Here is a 19,889-nt window from a genome sequence, read left to right as displayed (position 1 = left end):
ATTTTGTTGAAATCGGTTCAGATTTAGATATAGCTCCCATATATAGCTTTCGCCCGATTTACACTCAAATGACCACAGAGGCCAATTTTTTGCTCCAATTTAGTTGAAATTTTGCACAGGGAATAGAATTAGCATTGTAGCTATGCGTGCCAAATTTGGTTGAAATCGGTTCAGATTTAGATATAGCTCCCATATATATGTTTTTCTGATTTCGACAAAAATGGTCAAAATACCAACATTTTTCTTGTATAATCGCCACTGCTTAGTCGAAAAGAAAAGTAATACATATATATCGAGCGATAAATCATAAATAAATTTTTGCGAAGTTTCCTTAAAATTGCTTCAGATTTAAACGTTTCCCATATTTTTTTACTAAAATTGTGTTCCACCCTAGTGCATTAGCCGACTTAAATTTTGAGTCTATAGATTTTGTAGAAGTCTATCAAATTCTGTCCAGATCGAGTGATATTTAAATGTATGTATTTGGGACAAACCTTTATATATAGCCCCAACACATTTGACGGATATGATATGGTATCGAAAATTTAGATCTACAAAGTGGTGCAGGGTATAATATAGTCGGCCCCGCCCGACTTTAGACTTTCCTTACTTGTTTTAGAGTTGAGACAGTAAAATGAAATAAGGAGGAAATAGTGAAAAATTACACAGTAAAATGTATAAAAACAAACTTTAGTTCCTCTTTAGTAATAAGTAGTCCACGAGGAGTTGACGGACACCTTCAAATATAAAAGCGGGCATTAAGTTCGAGTTTTGCAGCTAAAACAATTTAAAAAGTTTATTTTCTTTAAAATGAATTATTAAAGAAAAATAAAAGGCATTTTAGAGCGGTGGTGTTAAATGCTAGTAAAAAAACTGTTCACGCATAAATAAATTTATGTTTATATTATAAAATTATTTATGTATGTTTATACTCGACTCCACGTTCTTCTTTTGTTAGAGTTTTTGAATTCCTTCCAAATTTTAAAGTTTTGTACCAAAAACAGTTTTTTGTTACAAAATTGTTATTTTTGCAATAAAAGAATAATATTTTATCCAAAAATCAGTCAATTTCGTTTATATCAAGCACTTTTACTGACTATAAATCTTTAATAACCCACATTTCGAAGTTTCATTATAAAAATTTAATATAGTATAAATATAAATGTGTAAATTAAAGAAAAAAAGTGTTCGATCGGAGCAGGGATTGAACCCACGGCCCTTTGCATGCAAGGCAGACATGCCAACCACTGCTCACGTGGCAAACAAATGTATGTTTCTATTAAATAATGTTATGTTTGCATGGGTTCGTTGGCGCTGCAAACTATGCTATATAAATTTAACTTATAACGATAATTATCTACTGGTGACTATAACAGCTACGTAGTCCAGTGGATAGTGTGTTGGCTTACAAACTGTATGGTCCTCGGTTCGATTCTCCGTGCAGGCGAAAGGTAAAATTTAAAAAAAATTATAAAAGTGAATAATTTCTTCATCATTATTTATATTACAGAAAAAGGTGCCAAGAACTAAAATATTTCGTGGAAGTGAAAATTACGAGTATGTTAGGCAATGAGCACAATCGTCTTTGGGAAAAACTCTTCAAAGCATACTATATTTTTGGGCTCAAAATGCTTCCAAACATATAATATGTTCACATAAAACAAACATATTAATATTTCGGCAGTATCCAATAATATATGTGCTTCCTGCAAAATATGTTTGGAACATATGTTAAAGAAGCGATTTTTTTAGGGTGTGTATGCTTAAAATGGTCACGATTTGGCGCCAATGATTTTCTTCTTTACTTTAAATTCATTTTTTCTTCTATGGGAGGATGTAATTTCATGAACTGTAGTTAAAAAGTACAACTGAGCATTTAATTTTGCTGGTTTAACAACGCTTTGTAGAAATCTCAAAATGTGGAGTAAAATTTAGTTCAATTTTCGTGCAAGGTAGTTCATTCTTCCTATGAAACAGTTCACTTTTTTCGGTGTATGTAAGAAGCGTTGTGGCGATAGTTCCATTTTTAGTCCGACATCTACCATCATTAAAAGATTATTCTCATTGTCATGTTTTACAAAAACTAAACGAAAATATTGTTTGCAAAAGGAGAAACATGGCAGCATTCATTTACACTGGAAGTAAAGCATGAATTAATCATTCGTTTGTTTTAAAATGTTCACTTTATTACAAGGAATTGTTTATTCCTTTTATTTCCTTTTTTTAATAAAATGAGTATTTAATAGACTAATTTTTATTTAGTTTAAATTTAACTCACTAATTTTTATATTTTCGTTTTAAACGGTCAACTGGTTTTGAGAAAAATAAAAACTGAAACTCAGTTTTAAAAAATTGGGATTTTCGGATAAACCGAATACCGAAAAATCGGTTATTTGGACACCCAAGTAACGATGGAAAATACTTCGATTTGTCATTCTGTTAATATTTTTCTCAAACTTAAGGAAAACGCCTGCATTTTTATACCCTCCATCACAGGATGGGTCGTGGTGAAATTTTGAGTCGATGTAAGCATGTCCGTCTATCCGTCTGTTGAAATCACGCTAAATTCCGACTTGAAACTTGGCATGAGTAGTTGTTATTAATGTAGGTCGGATGGTATTGCAAATGGGCCATATTGGATCACTTTTACGTACGCATTCATCAGATTCGGCTGAAATTTGGAACGTGGTGTTAGTATATGGCCGCTAACAACCATGCCAAAATTGGTCCATATCGGTCTATAGTTTTATATAGCCGATCCCAAATAATGCAATTTTGCTTAAAAAAATTCTCCCAAACAATATTGAGCTCAAAATTTTATTTATTTATTTATATATTTACAATCATAATGAATTATGAAAATAAACAGGTTTTCGACCTGAATGCTCAAAATTTTGTTTCTGCCCAATTGTATATTCCCCCACATCTTACTCACTTCCACGACATTTTTTAGTTCTTAGCACCTTTTTCTGTAATACAAACATTGTAGAAGAAATTATTCAATTTTTTTTATTTTAATTTTACCTTTTGCCGGACGGGGATTCGAACAGCGGACCACACAGATTGTAAGGATCAAAGAAGTAGCTGATCAATTGCCCAAGGAAAAATAAAATGTTAATTTTGTAATAACAAGCAACAACCACCAACTTAATTCAATATCGCTCCCTGTTAAATAGCGCTCCAAGCTACTAAACACATATATGTTTATAGGCTATTTCTAAATTAATATATGTTTGCATCCAAGCATATTATATTTACAAACATTTTATGTCCCAAACATAATATGTTCTAACATATTAAGATATATGTCCCAAACATGTTATGCTAGTTTATGAACATTATATGCTTGCACTCAAAAATATTGTGTTTAAAAATTTGTGTTCCAAACATATAATGTTTATAGCCAAACATATGAAAAACAGTCTTTTTCATCCGTGTATTGAATCGGCCTTTTTATACCCTCCATCATAGGATGGGGGTATATTAACTTTGTCATTCCGTTTGTAACACATCGAAATATTGCTCTAAGACCCCATAAAGTATATATATTCTGGGTCGTGGTGAAATTCTGAGTCGATCTAAGCATGTCCGTCCGTCCGTCCGTCCGTCTGTTGAAATCACGCTAACTTCCGAACGAAACAAGCTATCGACTTGAAACTTGGCACAAGTCGTTGTTATCGATGTAGGTCGGATGGTATTGAAAATGGGCCATATCGGTCCACTTTTACGTATAGCCCCCATATAAAGGGACCCTCAGATTTGGCTTGTGGAGCCTGTAACAGAAGCATATTTCATCCGATCCGGCTGAAATTTGGTATATGGTGTTGGTATATGGTCTCTAACAACCATGCAAAAATTGGTACACATCGGTCCATAATCATATATAGCCCCCATATAAACCGATCCCCAGATTTGGCTTGCGGAGCCTAAAACAGAAGCAAAATTTCATCCGATCCGGCTGAAATTTGGTACATGGTGTTGGTATATGGTCTCTAACAGCCATGCAAAAATTGGTCCACATCGGTCCATAATTATATATAGCCCCCATATAAACCGATCCCCAGATTTGGCTTGAGGAGCCTCAAAGAGAAGAAAATTTCATCCGATCCGGCTGAAATTTGGTACATGATGTTGGTATATGGTCTTTAACAACCGTGCAAAAATGGACCATATCGGTCCATAATTATATACAGCGCCCATATAAACCGATCCTCAGATTTCGGTTGCGGAGCCTCAAAGAGAAGCAAATTTTATGCGATCCGCCTGAAATTTGGTACATGATATTGGTATATGGTCTCTAACAACCATGCAAAAATTGGTCCACATCGGTTCATAATTATATATAGACCCCATATAAACCGATCCCCAGATTTGGCTTGCGAAGTCTCCAAGAGAAGTAAATTTCATCCAATCCGGTTGTAATTTGGAACATGGTGTTAGTATGTGATCTTTAACAACCGTGTCAGAATTGGTTCATATCGGTCCATAATTATATATAGCCCCCATATAAAACGTTCTCCAGATTTGACCTCCGGAGCCTCTTGGAGGAGCAAAATTCATCCGATCCGGTTCAAATTAGGAACGTGGTGTATATATGGTCGCTAACAACCATACCAAAATTGGTCCAATCACACAAAAATTGGTCCATATCGGTTCATAATCATGGTTGCCACTAGAGCCAAAAATAATTTACCAAAATTTTATTTCTATAGAAATTTTTTCAAAATTTTATTTCTATAGAAAGTTTTGTCAAAATTTAATTCTAGAGAACATTTTGTTAACATTTTATTCGGTTCATAATAAAATTTTCATCATTGTCAAAATTTTATTTCTATAGAAAATTTTGTCAAAATTTTATTTCTATAGAAAATTTTGTTCAAATTTTATTCGGTTCATAATCATGATTACCACTCGAGCCAAAAATAATCTACCAAGATTTTATTTCTATAGAATATTTTGTCAAAAGTTTAGTTCTATAGAATATTTTGTTAAAATTTTATTTCTGTAGAAATGTTTGTCAACATTTTCTTTCTATAGAAAATTTTGTCAACTTTTTTATTTCTATAGAAAATTTTGTGAAAATTTTATTTCTATAGAAAATTTTGTTAAAATTTTATTTCTGTAGAAAATTTTGTCAAAATTTTATGTCTACTTTGTCAAATTGAATTATATACGTATTGGATCGATCTTTTTTTATTTAATACATACCACGTATGGACTTACATACAATTTAGAAGATGGTGTTAGGAGGTTTTAAGATACCTTGTCATCGGCAAGCGTTACCGCAAGTTAAGTAATTCGATTGTGGATGGCAGTGTTTAGAAGAAGTTTATACGCAATCCGTGATGGAGGGTACATAAGCTTCGGCCTGGCTGAACTTACGGCCGTATATACTTGTTTTATTTGTCAATATATACCCCGTATGGACTAACTTACAATTTAGAAGACGGTGTTACGAAGTTTTAAAGTACCTTGTCATCGGCAAGTGTTACCGCAACACAAGAAATTCGATTATGGATAACAGTCTTTAGTAGCAGTTTCTACGCAATCCATGGTGGAGGGTACATAAGATTCGGTCTCGCCGAATTTACGGCGGTATATACTTGTTATTTTTCACTTCCAAATCTTGCTTTCAAATTCTTCAGAGTATCATAGTTATGAATACTAATTTAAAGATTCTCAGTTTTACATTTAATTTATATTATAAACTAATCCATTTATATATCTAAAAGTATTTTCGCTGCTATGACTCGACTGGGTATTGTGCATCACCGAAGGAGTTGTCATAATAATGAGTAAAGATTATCCCCTTGTTCCGTTCTTCGGAATCGCAAGGTTTTATTTTTCTGATTCCGAGGGATGCCCCGAACGAAACGAACGTCGTTATTTAAATGGTGAACGTCAGTGAACGAAGTGTGAATATTCCGTTTAGATCTTTCGTGAACGCTTCTATTTCATTTCGTTGCCGTCCGTTCACGACTTTCAAAGCTACATGTTGCAAACGCAGAGATAATGTTAGTATATCTCTCATCCCATTGTGATGGGTATATAAATGGCTACACCTGTGACCATCTTTGCATGTGCTATTCGTAGCCCCTGTCTTGCCTTACAACATAAAGCATAACTCATGATTAAGCCGCAACATCGGATGAATATTTTCTAGTAGCTTAATGGCCAATATACATTAACGCATAATCCCACTATACGTTGGGAGTCATTTTATCATCCACCATTGTCGGTTTGAAGTTTTATTGGAGCGCGCAGGTGTTACTCTATTATTGTACACGAATAACTAAAGTTTGAAGTTCATCAGTGCATGCGTTCTTTTTTTGGCTTCGCACATTTTCCAATTATCCTTGACTTGCGTTTTAAGGTATTGGGCATAATAAGGAAAGGATGTTTCACATTTTTACAGCTTCTGTATATAAATCTAGGAAACTGATGAAGTTTTCCCAATTTTATTTTATTGTCATAGAAATGGTGTATCATACCCAGTGAACAATTTTATGGTGGGTTTTCCTATATTACTGCGTTGCATGGGTCGATTAGAGCAATTATGATAAGTGTTTAACACGAGCGTTGCGTTGGTGATGAGAGAACAAAAACAAGTATATAGGACCGTAAATTCGGCCAGGCCGAATCTTATGTACCCTCCACCATGGATTGCGTAGAAAGTTATACTAAAGACTGTCATCCACAAAAGAGATGGTCTTTATCAAACTTTTTAATGTTTGCGACTGTCGCAAAGTTGTAAACGTCGTAAACTCCACATACACGTCGTAAATGTAGAAAAGGTAAGAAAAGGTAGCAGTCCCTTCAGCTTGACAGCGAATGATATCCGAGATGATGATATGTGCGATACAATTTAAATCTCAGGAATATTAATACAATTATTAAAGAATTTAAAAAAAACTTGAGAATATAGTTAGTATTGCAATTGGAAACTCCAAGCCAAAATTACTATGAACTACTCGATGGTGCAGCAAACGTGACGATCGGTACTCTCCCATATACTCAAAAAAAAAATTACTTGGATGCAAAGATTTTGACCTTCCCTTAAGGTATTTTTTTATTGATTCCGAGTCAAAGATGTGGTTTCTTTAAAATAAAGAAATTTTTAGCGACATATTTAGCTTTAATAAAATTAAAATTAGAATGCAGATCTCATTTATCAAATTTTCATTCTCTTTTCGCGGTTTTCATACAAACTGATATATCAAAGTAAATTTTTTTTTCTTAATTCCAAAAAGCTTTAAACCAGAGACGCTAAATCCTCAATATAAGTCTTAGCCTATATTTGAAGCGTTTTTATTTCAGTTAATTTACGGACAATTTCTTTAAATCAAAAATGTGTTTCTTTACATTAAGAAAATTAGCCTCACATTTACAAAATTTGTGTCACAAATTTAATGAAAAAAAATTTAAAGCAAGGATTATAAACTTTATTGTAATTAAAATTTCATTATTTTAAAGAAATTTGTCCTTAACATTTTGTAAATTTCGCATCCTAAAATTTAGGTTGCGTAATCTTTAATATCACATATATATTTTTTCAGTGTAGTTAACATTTCACAAATTTCTGCAGAAACTGGAAAGAAGGAAAACTACTATAGAATCTTTTATTAAATTTTTAATTTAATTTTTAAAATCACTTTATGGCTTATTAGAGCCAATTTCCATACTAATTAAAAATTTTCAAAATTGTACCTAGTCATTCGCTGATGCAACCAGGGATCCGGAGCGGTCCATTTTTTTCGCTCCGCTCCTCGCTCCGCTACGAGAAAACAAAATCGCTCCGCTCCTCTTCGAGAAAATTATAGTACAAACATTGTATTATTTGTTCCATTGAGTTTTATTTTATTTAGAAAAATCGGGCGGTACATATATGGGAGCTATAGCTAAATCTGAACCGATTTCGATGATTTTTTGCACATATAGTTAGTGCTATAGAAGATTACATTTCGCCAACTTTGAGTAAGATCGGTTGATAAATAAGGGTTTTATGACTTAATTTGACAAAATCGGGCGATACATATATATGGGACCTATATCTAAATCTGAACCGATTTCGATGAAATTTGCAGACTTAAAGGGTGATACAGAAGATTATTTTGTGCTAAATTTGACGACTATCGGTTAGTAAAAAAAGTGCAACGTGACCCCATTTGTCGAAATCGGGCAATACATATATCTAAATTTGATCCGATTTCTTCCAAATTCAATAACGTTCGTCCTTGTGCCCAAAAAAACTCCCTGTACCAAATTTCATCAAAATCGGTTAATAATTGCGACCGAAATCCTCTGAACAACAAATACATGGACAGACGGACGGATGGACGGACGGACGGACGGACGCCAAGCGCTAGATCGACTCAGGAGGTGATTCTGAGTCGATCGGTATATATTTTATGGGGTCTAAAATCAATATTTCTTGTAGGCACATTTTTTGGCAGATCAAACTTATTATACCCTAACCACTATGTGGTTTAGGGTATAATGACTTTAAAACAATGTGTTGAAATATTTTATTAATTTTGAAGATTTTTTCAGAAATATTAAAACCATTTTGACTTCATTAAAACGAAATTTGCATTCATGTTAGGATACACATTTTTATGTCGAATCACTTAGCTATAAGGACAAACAGACTTCATTGAAAAGTTTAGAGACTTTTAGACAAGGAAAAACTTTTTTTCAGAGAAATACGTCTTCTATTCTAAGCAAAATTCGTATTCGTATTTTAAGCATGTGAAATATTTGGCCTCCCGACAATATTCTTTGCGGTACACCATCTACTATTTAATATGTGATAGAAACCAAATTTATGAAAATGGACCAAAATGGACCAAATTCTGTTTGGTCTGACCATCGGACTAAATTTAAAAATTAGAAATCTTTTGGACCAATTTTGGTCCGATCGGACCAAAACGGCAACGCTGATTGGAATTGAAAGTCTATACACAGAGTATAAGTAACTACTCTCCGAAAGTTTTTTTTTGTTTTGCAACAGACGTAGAGAAGAGGTTTTGTTATATTTGTAATGTGTGTGTGTATGTTTATGTTTGCAACAACCTCCATCGACATCAGTCCGTGGTATACCTACGAATATTCTTACTCAGATCTAGTGTTACGTAATTTCGCTTTTTTCCCCTTTATTGTATAATAAATGTATATGCGCACATTTTTCAACCAAAATTGAAACTATCCATAATTTTAATTAAATTTTCGAGAACTAATATCAGAAATAAGAGAATGCTAGGATATAGTACAATAGTAAAGCAAATGTGAATGAAAAAAAGCATGCCCGGTTCCAAAGATTTTGTCTTTACTTTAACAGTTTGGGTATTAATTCCGAGCCAAAGAAGCGGAGAATACAAGTAAGGATACTTTAAAGTATCCTTACTTGTATACTTAAATTTGGGGGTTATGTACTTGCTTCTAGGAAGCAAATGTTAATTTTTAATTTTTTTTTAGATTTTTTTCCGTCAGTTGTTATCAAAATCCTTTAAAACCGAGTTAACGAGTTATTTTTTTCCATATTAAGACTCGACTTCCAGTAGAAATTATGCTATGTTTCAAGTAAAAAGCGTCTTTAAAATAAAGTGTTGAAAAACATGTCTTATTTTTTAACGATTTTTTGCTTTGTAGGCAAGATGCAAAAAGGAAACAAATTTAAAGACAATTTTATTAATTTTAAAGAATTTTTCTTAATTATTAAAGTCACGTTGACCTTACCTCAAAAATTTTATCTTTCATGTTATGATACAAATTTTTAAGTAAAATCACTTAATTATAAGGACATTACAACTTCATTCAAAACTTTTGGACAAGGAAAAAAACTTTATTTTAGAGAAATGCGTCTTCCATGTTAAGCAAAATTTGCATTCTTATTCTAAGGACATGGAATCTTTGACTTCACGACAATATTTTTTTCAGTGTAGAAAACTAAAAAATTAAATATAAATAAGATCGTTTAATTGCATTTATTTGACGTTCATTACAAACATCTTTGTAGTAATACGGGATGAAATTGATCGAAAGTACTGTTGTTACTTTTACAACACATACTAGATATATATTTTGACATTTGCCGTTTTTGAAAACAATTACTAAAAAACACGTTGTGTTTTCCCCAATGTACGTACGTACAAAAATACATATCGTACATTTTAAACGTTTACTCACACTACGCTAAGTACTAGCTAAATTTGAAATTACCTACACAGTGTAATTTCAAAGTTACACATTTCATTCAAGTAATATTTTATTCGGAGCGGAGCGGTTTTTCATTTGGAAACCGCTCCGCTCCGGATTTTAGAAATGCCGCTCCCGCTCCGGCAAAAAAAGGGCTTGCTCCGCTCCGCTCCGGATCCCTGGATGCAACTAAAGCTTTTATGGACATTATGGACCACGAACCCCAAGAATAGTTTGAAGTAGCGAAGGGGAGATATAAATCTAATAGAGTTTTGAATAAATACACTAATAGAAAAAGTTTCGTTATATTAACGAAATGTGTCATTAAAAGTGAGCCAATGAAACAAATTCGTTAATATAACGAAATTTTTCGTTATTATGACGATTTTTTTGTTAATTAACGTTTCATTTCGTACTATTAACGAATATTTTCATTGTATTAATGAAAATGTTTCGTTATATCAATGAAAAATTTTCGTTGGCTCAATTTTAATGAAATTTTCTTTGTGTGTACAATATAATAATTAAATTAAAAAAAATTTCACAATTTCTTTAATTCAACATTAGGTTTTCTACACTAGGTTTACGACTTTTGCGACATACGTATTATACCGTCGTAAACGTATGTCGCAAAAGTCACAGGTTGAGTTGCGGTAATACTTACCGATGGCAAGGTGTCTTAAAACTTCTTGGCGTCGTCTTCTATATTGTAAAGTAGTCCATACAAGCAAAGACTGATTAAATACGTATATAATTCAGATCGGTATATATAGGGAAGCTACGAACTATAATGAACTGTTGCGTAGTAATTAGAGAGAATGAAGTGAATTATGGGGTTCACTATATACAATTATGAAGCGATATGGACCAATTTTTGTGTGATTGGCTGTCGGTTTATGTGGGGTATATATAACTATAGACCGATATGGAACAATTTTGGGATGGTTTTTAGCGGTCATATTCTTGCACAACATACCAAATTTCAACCGGATGAAATTTGCTCCTCCAAGAGGCTCCGGAAGTCAAATTATATATAATCATGGACCGATGTGGATTTTTGCATGGTCATTAGAGACCATATACTAACACCAGATACCAAATTTCAGCCGGATCGGATGAAATTTGCTTCTCTTAGAGGCTCCACAAGTCAAATCGGAGGATCGGTTTATATGGGGGCTATATGTAATTATGGACCGATGTGGACCAATTTTTTCATGGTTGTTAGAGACCATATACTAACACCATGTACCAAATTTCAGCAGCAGTCGCAAGCCAAATTTGGGGGTCCGTTTATATGGGGGCTATACGTAAAAGTGTACCGATATGGCCCATTTGCAATACCATCCGACCTACATCAATAACAACTACTTGTGCCAAGTTTCAAGTCGATAGCTTGTTTCGTTCGGAAGTTAGCGTGATTTCAACAGACGGACGGACGGACGGACATGCTCAGATCGACTCAGAATTTCACCACGACCCAGAATATATATACTTTATGGGGTCTTAGAGCAATATTTCGATGTGTTACAAACGGAATGACAAAGTTAATATACCCCCATCCTATGGTGGAGGGTATAAAAACGAATAAATTAAAATATTTTTTCCTAGAATCAGGTACGCAAAACTTAAATTTAATTGTGTCTTAAATGTATCCTTACTGCAACTCTCCGATTCTTAGGCTCGGAATCAATACCGAAATCATTGGTGTAAATCATTGGAACCAGGCATCCCAGACTTGGCTTGCGGATTCTCTTGAAGGAGCAAATTACATTCAATTCAATTATATATAGCCCCCATATAACCCGATCCCCAGATTTTACTGCACATTTCATCCGATCCGATTGAAATTTGGTATGTGATGTCAGTAAATGATTTCTACTAATAATGTAAAAAGTGGTCCATATCGGTTCCTAAGTATATATAGCCACATATGAACCGTTCTCCCAAAATTTGACTTCTGGAGCCTCATGATGGAACTACTTTGTATTTTGTACCGATTTGTATTTTGGCTCTCGATTTGTATTTTGACGAAAATTGATTTTGTATGACGGTCTTTAATTGGTTCAATCTTAATGATACATTTCGTTAATATAATAAGATATGTTTGCTGGGTAATAAGACTTAATAGTGTGCATAATTAGTACACTACCGAAATGTTACAGCAAAAATTTCTCAGATGCAAATTGAGGAGGATCATGTCCCCTACAAAAGCTCCTAAAAACTTCGCATAATCTCTGCAGCTGCTAGTAGCTGCTAATGTATCGCCTGTGTTCTTGCTCAACTTATGATTCAATGATGCAAAAATGCATTTCACAACGATAATGAAAAACGAAACAGACAAAAACCAAAACTGAAAATCTCATCAGTAACATTTGCACTTTTGTTGTAGGCCAATACAGCAGCCGTGTAAGCAGCTCCAATCAAATTATCCATTCACCAGACAAATTATCCATCGATGGTAGGCACCGGTAATAAATCCATAAAAAATAACGATTTCTCCATGTAGCTTCCGCATGGTGTAGATCACCAAAACAAGGGGGAGAAGAAAAAACAACAGCAACTTTGTGAGCATATCTCCAAGATGTAGGTAAGAAATGCTGTAGCATACCGGCAACTGTATCGCCTTCTTTAATCGAACCTTTTTTTGCCATGATCACCTTCACACGTACTTATCGCAACACTAGTGTAAAACCTAAGCTAACTCTGTTACGGATAATGTGATACTCTACGCCTTTGCAGTGGGGAGTATAAATTCGCCTCTATTTTTTTTTCGTTGATTATATTTTCCATCCCATTGTGAAGGCTTCATCAAATGCATGACCATAATCATAATTATCGATTTTATTAACCAAGAGTTTTGTTATATAGCCTGGAATGTAATCTATAAAATGTTGTTGTTGAGTTATTTGTCAGAGAGGCACAAGCTTTATTGACTAAACAAATTTGTGGCAAGAGTGAAGCAAAATACACAGAAAAATTCTTTGATAGGAAAAATTAACTATTTCGTGCCCATAAAAATAAAATTTTGACAAAATTTCCTAAAGAAATAAAATTTTAACAAAATTTTCTATAGAAATAAAATTTTGACAAAATTTTCTAAAGAAATAAAATTTTAACAAAATTTTCTATAAAAATAAAATTTTGACAAAATTTTCTATAGAAATAAAATTTTGACAAAATTTTCTACAGAAATAAAATTTGGACAAAATTTTCTATAAAAATATAATTTAAATAAAATTTTCTATTGAAATAAAATTTAGATACAGTTTTCTAGAGAAATAAAATTTTGACAAAATTTTCTATATAAATAAAATTATGACACAGTTTTCTATAAAAATAAAATTTAGAAACAGTTTTCTATAGAAATAAAATTTTCCATAGAAATAAAATTTTGACACGGTTTTTTATAGAAATAGAATTTAGACACAGTTTGCTATAAAAATAAAATTTAGAAACAGTTTTCTATAGAAATAAAATTTTGAAAAAAAATCTATAGAAATAAAATTTTGACAAAATTTTCTATAGAAATAAAATTTTAACAAAAATTTCTGTAGCAATAAAATTTTGACACAGTTTTCTATAGAACTAAAATTTAGACACAGTTTTCTTTTGAACTAAAATTTAGACACAGTTTTCTATAAAAATAAAATTTAGAAACAGTTTTCTATAGAAATAAAATTTTGAAAAAAAAAAAATCTATAGAAATTAAATTTTTACAACATTTTTTATAGAAATAAAATTTTAACAAAAATTTCTGTAGAAATAAAATTTTGGAAAATTTTCTATAGACATACAATTTTGACAAAAATTTTATCAAAAACTTCATTTTGTAAATTTGGTAGATTTTTGGTAAGATTTTCTTAAAATTTTGGTAGATTATTTTTGGCACAAGTGGTAACCGTGCTGTGGAGTCGAGCCATATGTGCTCGACTCTGACTCCAGCATTTTTCACTATCCTCGATAAATCTGATTTTAATAGCACTCCAATGACAATTCTATGGTAGAGGGTTCCAGAAATGGGCCGATATAAATATTCTTGTTTATATGTCCAAGAGAAGACTAATTTTAAAATTTGACACGAATTGCACATCGATAAATCTCAGCATGTTGAGGGTCTAAAATAACTCTACATTTCAATTGTCAGGCCAATAAATTAAAAAAGAACACAAGCATAAGACCTAAAATGTCCCCCTTATGCTTGTAATTTACTTATATGTTAAGTATAGATCAGGTTAGGTTAGGTGGCAGCCCGATGTATCAGGCTCACTTAGACTATTCAGTCCTTTGTGATACCACATTGGTGAACTTCTCTCTTATCACTGAGTGCTGCCCGATTCCATGTTAACCTCAATGACAAGGGACCTCCTTTTTATTGCCGAGTCCGAACGGCGTTCCACATTGCAGTGAAACCACTGAGAGAAGTTTTGAAACCCTCAGAAATGTCACCAGCATTACTGAGGTGGGATAATGCACCGCTGAAAAACTTTTTGGTGTTCGGTCGAAGCAGGAATCGAACCCACGACCTTGTGCATGCAAGGCGGGCATGCTAACCATTGCACCACGGTGACTCCCTACTTATAAGTATAAACATGAAATAGAGAAATGAGTAGGACCCAAGCTTATATAGAGGCCCATGAAAATATGGACAGATACAAAACTTAAGAAAAAGGTTTCCAAAGGTATAAGTTCAGTTACAGGACTATATGGGGGTTTTAAAAATTAAGCCCATATCAACAAAAAATACACTAGCCCTTTTGTTAATACCAGACATGAAATACTACTCCCAAGCCAAATCGGTAGATGAGTTTATGTGTAGGTGCTACATAAATGGTCCGATATATCTCATCTTTGAAATTGACATGCCTGCCTAAAATTATGGTCGAAAGTCGATATTTTAATATGTTACGAATGGAATGTCAATGTTATGATAGTCTACCATCTACCAGCAGTAAAGGCATCAAGGTAGTGCTGTATGCGGATGACATCGTAATATTGATATCGGGAAAATTCCTGGATACGATTTCAGATGTGTTGAGTAAGGCTTTGCAGTATCTCTCAGATTGGACCAGGGGATGTGGATTGCATGTTAACACAGGGGAAACAAAGCTGGTACTTTGTACTAGAAGAAGAAAGAGCGTTGGATACAAAGCTCCTGAATTTCAAGTGACGAAGTTGATTCTCTCGAAATCAGCAAATTACTTTGGAAATCGCTTGGATTCTAAACTGACCGTATGAGCGCATAAAGAAAGCCTGTACTCTTCTCAGAAATTAGTCAAAAAAATGGGGAATGCGTCCTTCCCTTTTTAATTGACTTTATACTGTCTTTATACCTGTGGCTACATATGGCTGCCACAGGTGGTGGACAATTGCGAACCACCAAAATCAGATATCGAAAATAAATAGGATGATAGAACGGCACTTATTTATATGACAGGCGCCATGAAGGCCACTTCCACAGCCACTTTGGAGGTACTGATAGACGTCTGCTCATGAATGACAGTACTGTTTGCATGCATGCGGAACTTCTTGCCGAACGTTATAGAGAAGCGGCCTATTTGGATGCACGTTTAACACTACAAGCCGAAATTTTACCAAGTATGGAAGAGTGGAAGGAAAAGACGATACTTTTCGGAACTCTGAATATGTATAAATATGGCTCTAAAATGGACAAAGGAACTGATAGCGGCATTTATTGCAGTGAACTAGCAATATGAGAGTCGTACAATGATGGCGATTGCAGTATCTTTCAAGCTGAAATTTTGGCAATCAAAAGCTATATCAACTTATTCATCCTCAATCAAGCAGATATAAGGGCCTTGGGCAATGCGGTTCAAGATAGACAACCGCTGTAGTAGAGAGCTTAGGGTTCTCACTGAACAGCATGTTACTCTGTGCTGGATACCTGGCCACTTTGGACAGGTATCCATGAATTGTTGTCATGCTCTACAACCTAACCTAATGTGGGCATTTCAGCCTAAATTCTAGTGTAACCTACTAGTAGACATAAATCAAGCCTCCATAAGTGCGATTAGACAAGTCTCATTCCAGCGCGATTAGAGTCAACCCACAAACATCACCATGGAATTAAACCCAAGTCAATACATCTTGTTTTCATTGTTCGATTGAAGAACTCAATGGAATCCAAATATTTTTTAAGTTATAAAAATTTTAAGCGTTTTTTTAAATTTTGATTTCGTCGGAGTCGGAGACGAGCAAAATTTCTACGACTCCATAGCCGTGCTCGTGCGAAAGCTGAACTAATTTATACTCCACCTTTGAGATTTTCACAATGCGTTTTTAAAACCAGGAAAAACTAATAACCTGGAATACATTTTACTTTTTACTATTATTTACGAAATTGCACTTTCTCTTTGAAGAAACATGAACTAAAACTAAAGAAACAAATAATTGGTGACAAATCACTACGAAATCATACAAAAGATTGTAATAATAATAAAGGGTGATTCTTTTGAGGTTAGGATTTTAATGCATTAGTAATTGACAGATCACGTGGGATTTCAGACATGGTGTCAATGAGAAAGATGCTCAGTATGCTTTGACATTTCATCATGAATAGACTTACTAACGAGCAACGCTTGCAAATCATTGAATTTTATTACCAAAATCAGTGTTCGGTTCGAAATGTGTTTCGCGCTTTACGTCCGATTTATGGTCTACATAAATGAGCTACGTAAATAAGCAAAATTGCCGCATTTGGAGTGAAGAGCAACCAGAAGCCGTTCAAGAACTGCCCATGCATCCCGAAAAATGCACTGTTTGGTGTGGTTTGTACGCTGGTGGAATCATTGGACCGTATTTTTTCAAAGATGCTGTTGGACGCAACGTTACGGTGAATGGCGATCGCTATCGTTCGATGCTAACAAACTTTTTGTTGCCAAAAATGGAAGAACTGAACTTGGTTGACATGTGGTTTCAACAAGATGGCGCTACATGCCACACAGCTCGCGATTCTATGGACATTTTGAGGGAAAACTTCGGAGAACAATTCATCTCAAGAAATGGACCGGTAAGTTGGCCACCAAGATCATGCGATTTGACGCCTTTAGACTATTTTTTGTGGGGCTACGTCAAGTCTAAAGTCTACAGAAATAAGCCAGCAACTATTCCAGCTTTGGAAGACAACATTTCCGAAGAAATTCGGGCTATTCCGGCCGAAATGCTCGAAAAAGTTGCCCAAAATTGGACTTTCCGAATGGACCACCTAAGACGCAGCCGCGGTCAACATTTAAATGAAATTATCTTCAAAAAGTAAATGTCATGGACCAATCTAACGTTTCAAATAAAGAACCGATGAGATTTTGCAAATTTTATGCGTTTTTTTTTTTAAAAAAAGTTATCAAGCTCTTAACAAATCACCCTTTATCTGTGGATTTATGACAAAACTCCATGAGTCTAAGAGCTCAATTTTACAGGAGAGTGAAAATACATATTTAAGGGGTCACAAAAACTTCTGTAGAAAAGATCTGGAAAATGTTAAATATTTATGTGATAGTCTTTTTCGATAGCTTATTTGTAGACTTTGCCAAAACCACCTAGCACCCACCGATTCAGAGAAAATTGGGAATTACGAACTTATTTTACTCTCCACCATAGGATGGATCATTCCGTTTGTAACACATCGAAATATTGCTCTAAGACCCCATAAAGTATTTATATTCTGGGTCGTGGTGAAATTCTGAGTCGATCTAAGCATGTCCGTCCGTCCGTCTGTTGAAATCACGCTAACTTCCGAACGAAATAAGCTATCGACTTGAAACTTGGCACAAGTAGTTGCTATCGATGTAGGTCGGATGGTATTGAAAATGGGCCATATCGGTCCACTTTTACGTATAGCCCCCATATAAACGGACCCCCCAATTTGGCTTTCAGACCCTCTAAGAGAATCATATTTCATCCGCTCCGGCTGAAATTTGGTACATGGTGTTGGTATATGGTCTCTAATAACCGTGCTAAAATTGGTCCACATCGGTCCATAATTATATATAGCCCTCATATAAACTGATCCCCAGATTTGGCTTGCGGAGCCTCAAAGAGAAACAAATTACATCCGATCCGTCTGAAATTTGGTGCATTATGTTGGTATATGGTCTCTAACAACCGTGCCAGAATTGGTCCATATCGGTCCATAATTATATGTAGCCCCCATATAAACCGTTGTCCAGATTTGATCTCCGGAGCCTCTTGGAGGAGCAAAATTCATCCGATCCGGTTCAAATGTAGAACGTGGTGTTAGTATATGGTCTCTAAAATCCATGCAAAAATTGGTCCACATAGGTTCATAATTATATATAGCCCCCATATAAACCGATCCCCAGATTTGGCTTGCGGAGCCTCAAAGAGAAACAAATTTCATCCGATCGGGCTGAAATTTGGTGCATGATGTTGGTATATGGTATCTAACAACCCTGCCAGAATTGGTCTATATCGGTCCATAATTATATATAGTTTCCATATAAACCGTTCTCCAGATTTGACCTCCGGAACCTCTTGGAGGAGCAAAATTTTCAAACTGAATTATATACGTATTTAATCGTTTTTTATACCCTCCACCATAGGATGGGGGTATATTAACTTTGTCATTCCGTTTGTAACACATCGAAATATTGCTCTAAGACCCCATAAAGTATATATATTCTGGGTCGTGGTGAAATTCTGAGTCGATCTAAGCATGTCCGTCCGTCCGTCCGTCTGTCCGTCTGTCCGGCTGTCCGTCCGTCTGTGGAAATCACGCTAACTTCCGAACGAAACAAGCTATCGACTTGAAACTTGGCACAAGTAGTTGTTATTGATGTAGGTCAGATGGTATTGAAAATGGGCCATATCGGACCACGTTTACGTATAGCCCCCATATAAACCGATCCCCAAATTTGGCTTGGGGAGCCTCCCGGAGCAGCAAAATTAATCCGATCCGGTTGAAATTTGGTACGTGGTCTAAGTATACGGTCTCTAACAACCATGCAAAAATTGGTCCATATCGGTCAATAATTATATATAGCCCCCATATAAACCGATCCCCAGATTTGACCTCCGGAGCCTCTTGGAGGGGCAAAATTCATCCGATCCGATTGAAATTTGGTACCTGATGTTAGTATATGGTCTCTAACAACCATGCAAAAATTGGTCCATATCGGTCCATAATTATATATAGCCCCCATATAAACCGATCCCCAGATTTGACCTCCGGAGACTTTTGGAGGGGCAAAATTCATCCAATCCGGTTGAAATTTGGTACCTGATGTTAGTATACGGCCTCTAACAACCATGCAAAAATTGGTCCATATCGGTCCATAATTATATATAGCTCCCATATAAACCGATCCCCAGATTTGACCACCGGAGCCTCTTGGAGGAGCAAAATTCATCCGATCCGGTTGAAATTTAGTACGTGGTCTTAGTATACGGTTTTTAACAACCATGCAAAAATTGGTCCATATCGGTCCATAATTATATATAGCCCCCATATAAACCGATCCCCAGATTTAACCTCCGGAGCCTCTTGGAGGGGCAAAATTCATCCGATCCGGTTGAAATTTGGTACATGATGTTAGTTTACGGCCTCTAATAACCATGCAAAAATTGGTCCATATCGGTCCATAATTATATATAGCCCCCATATAAACCGATCCCCAGATTTGACCTCCGGAGCCTCTTGGAAGAGCAAAATTCATCCGATC

Source organism: Haematobia irritans, chromosome 4 (genome assembly GCF_050003625.1).
Source record: "Haematobia irritans isolate KBUSLIRL chromosome 4, ASM5000362v1, whole genome shotgun sequence".
Lineage (NCBI taxonomy): Eukaryota > Metazoa > Arthropoda > Insecta > Diptera > Muscidae > Haematobia > Haematobia irritans.
This window is presented reverse-complemented; position numbering follows the sequence as displayed.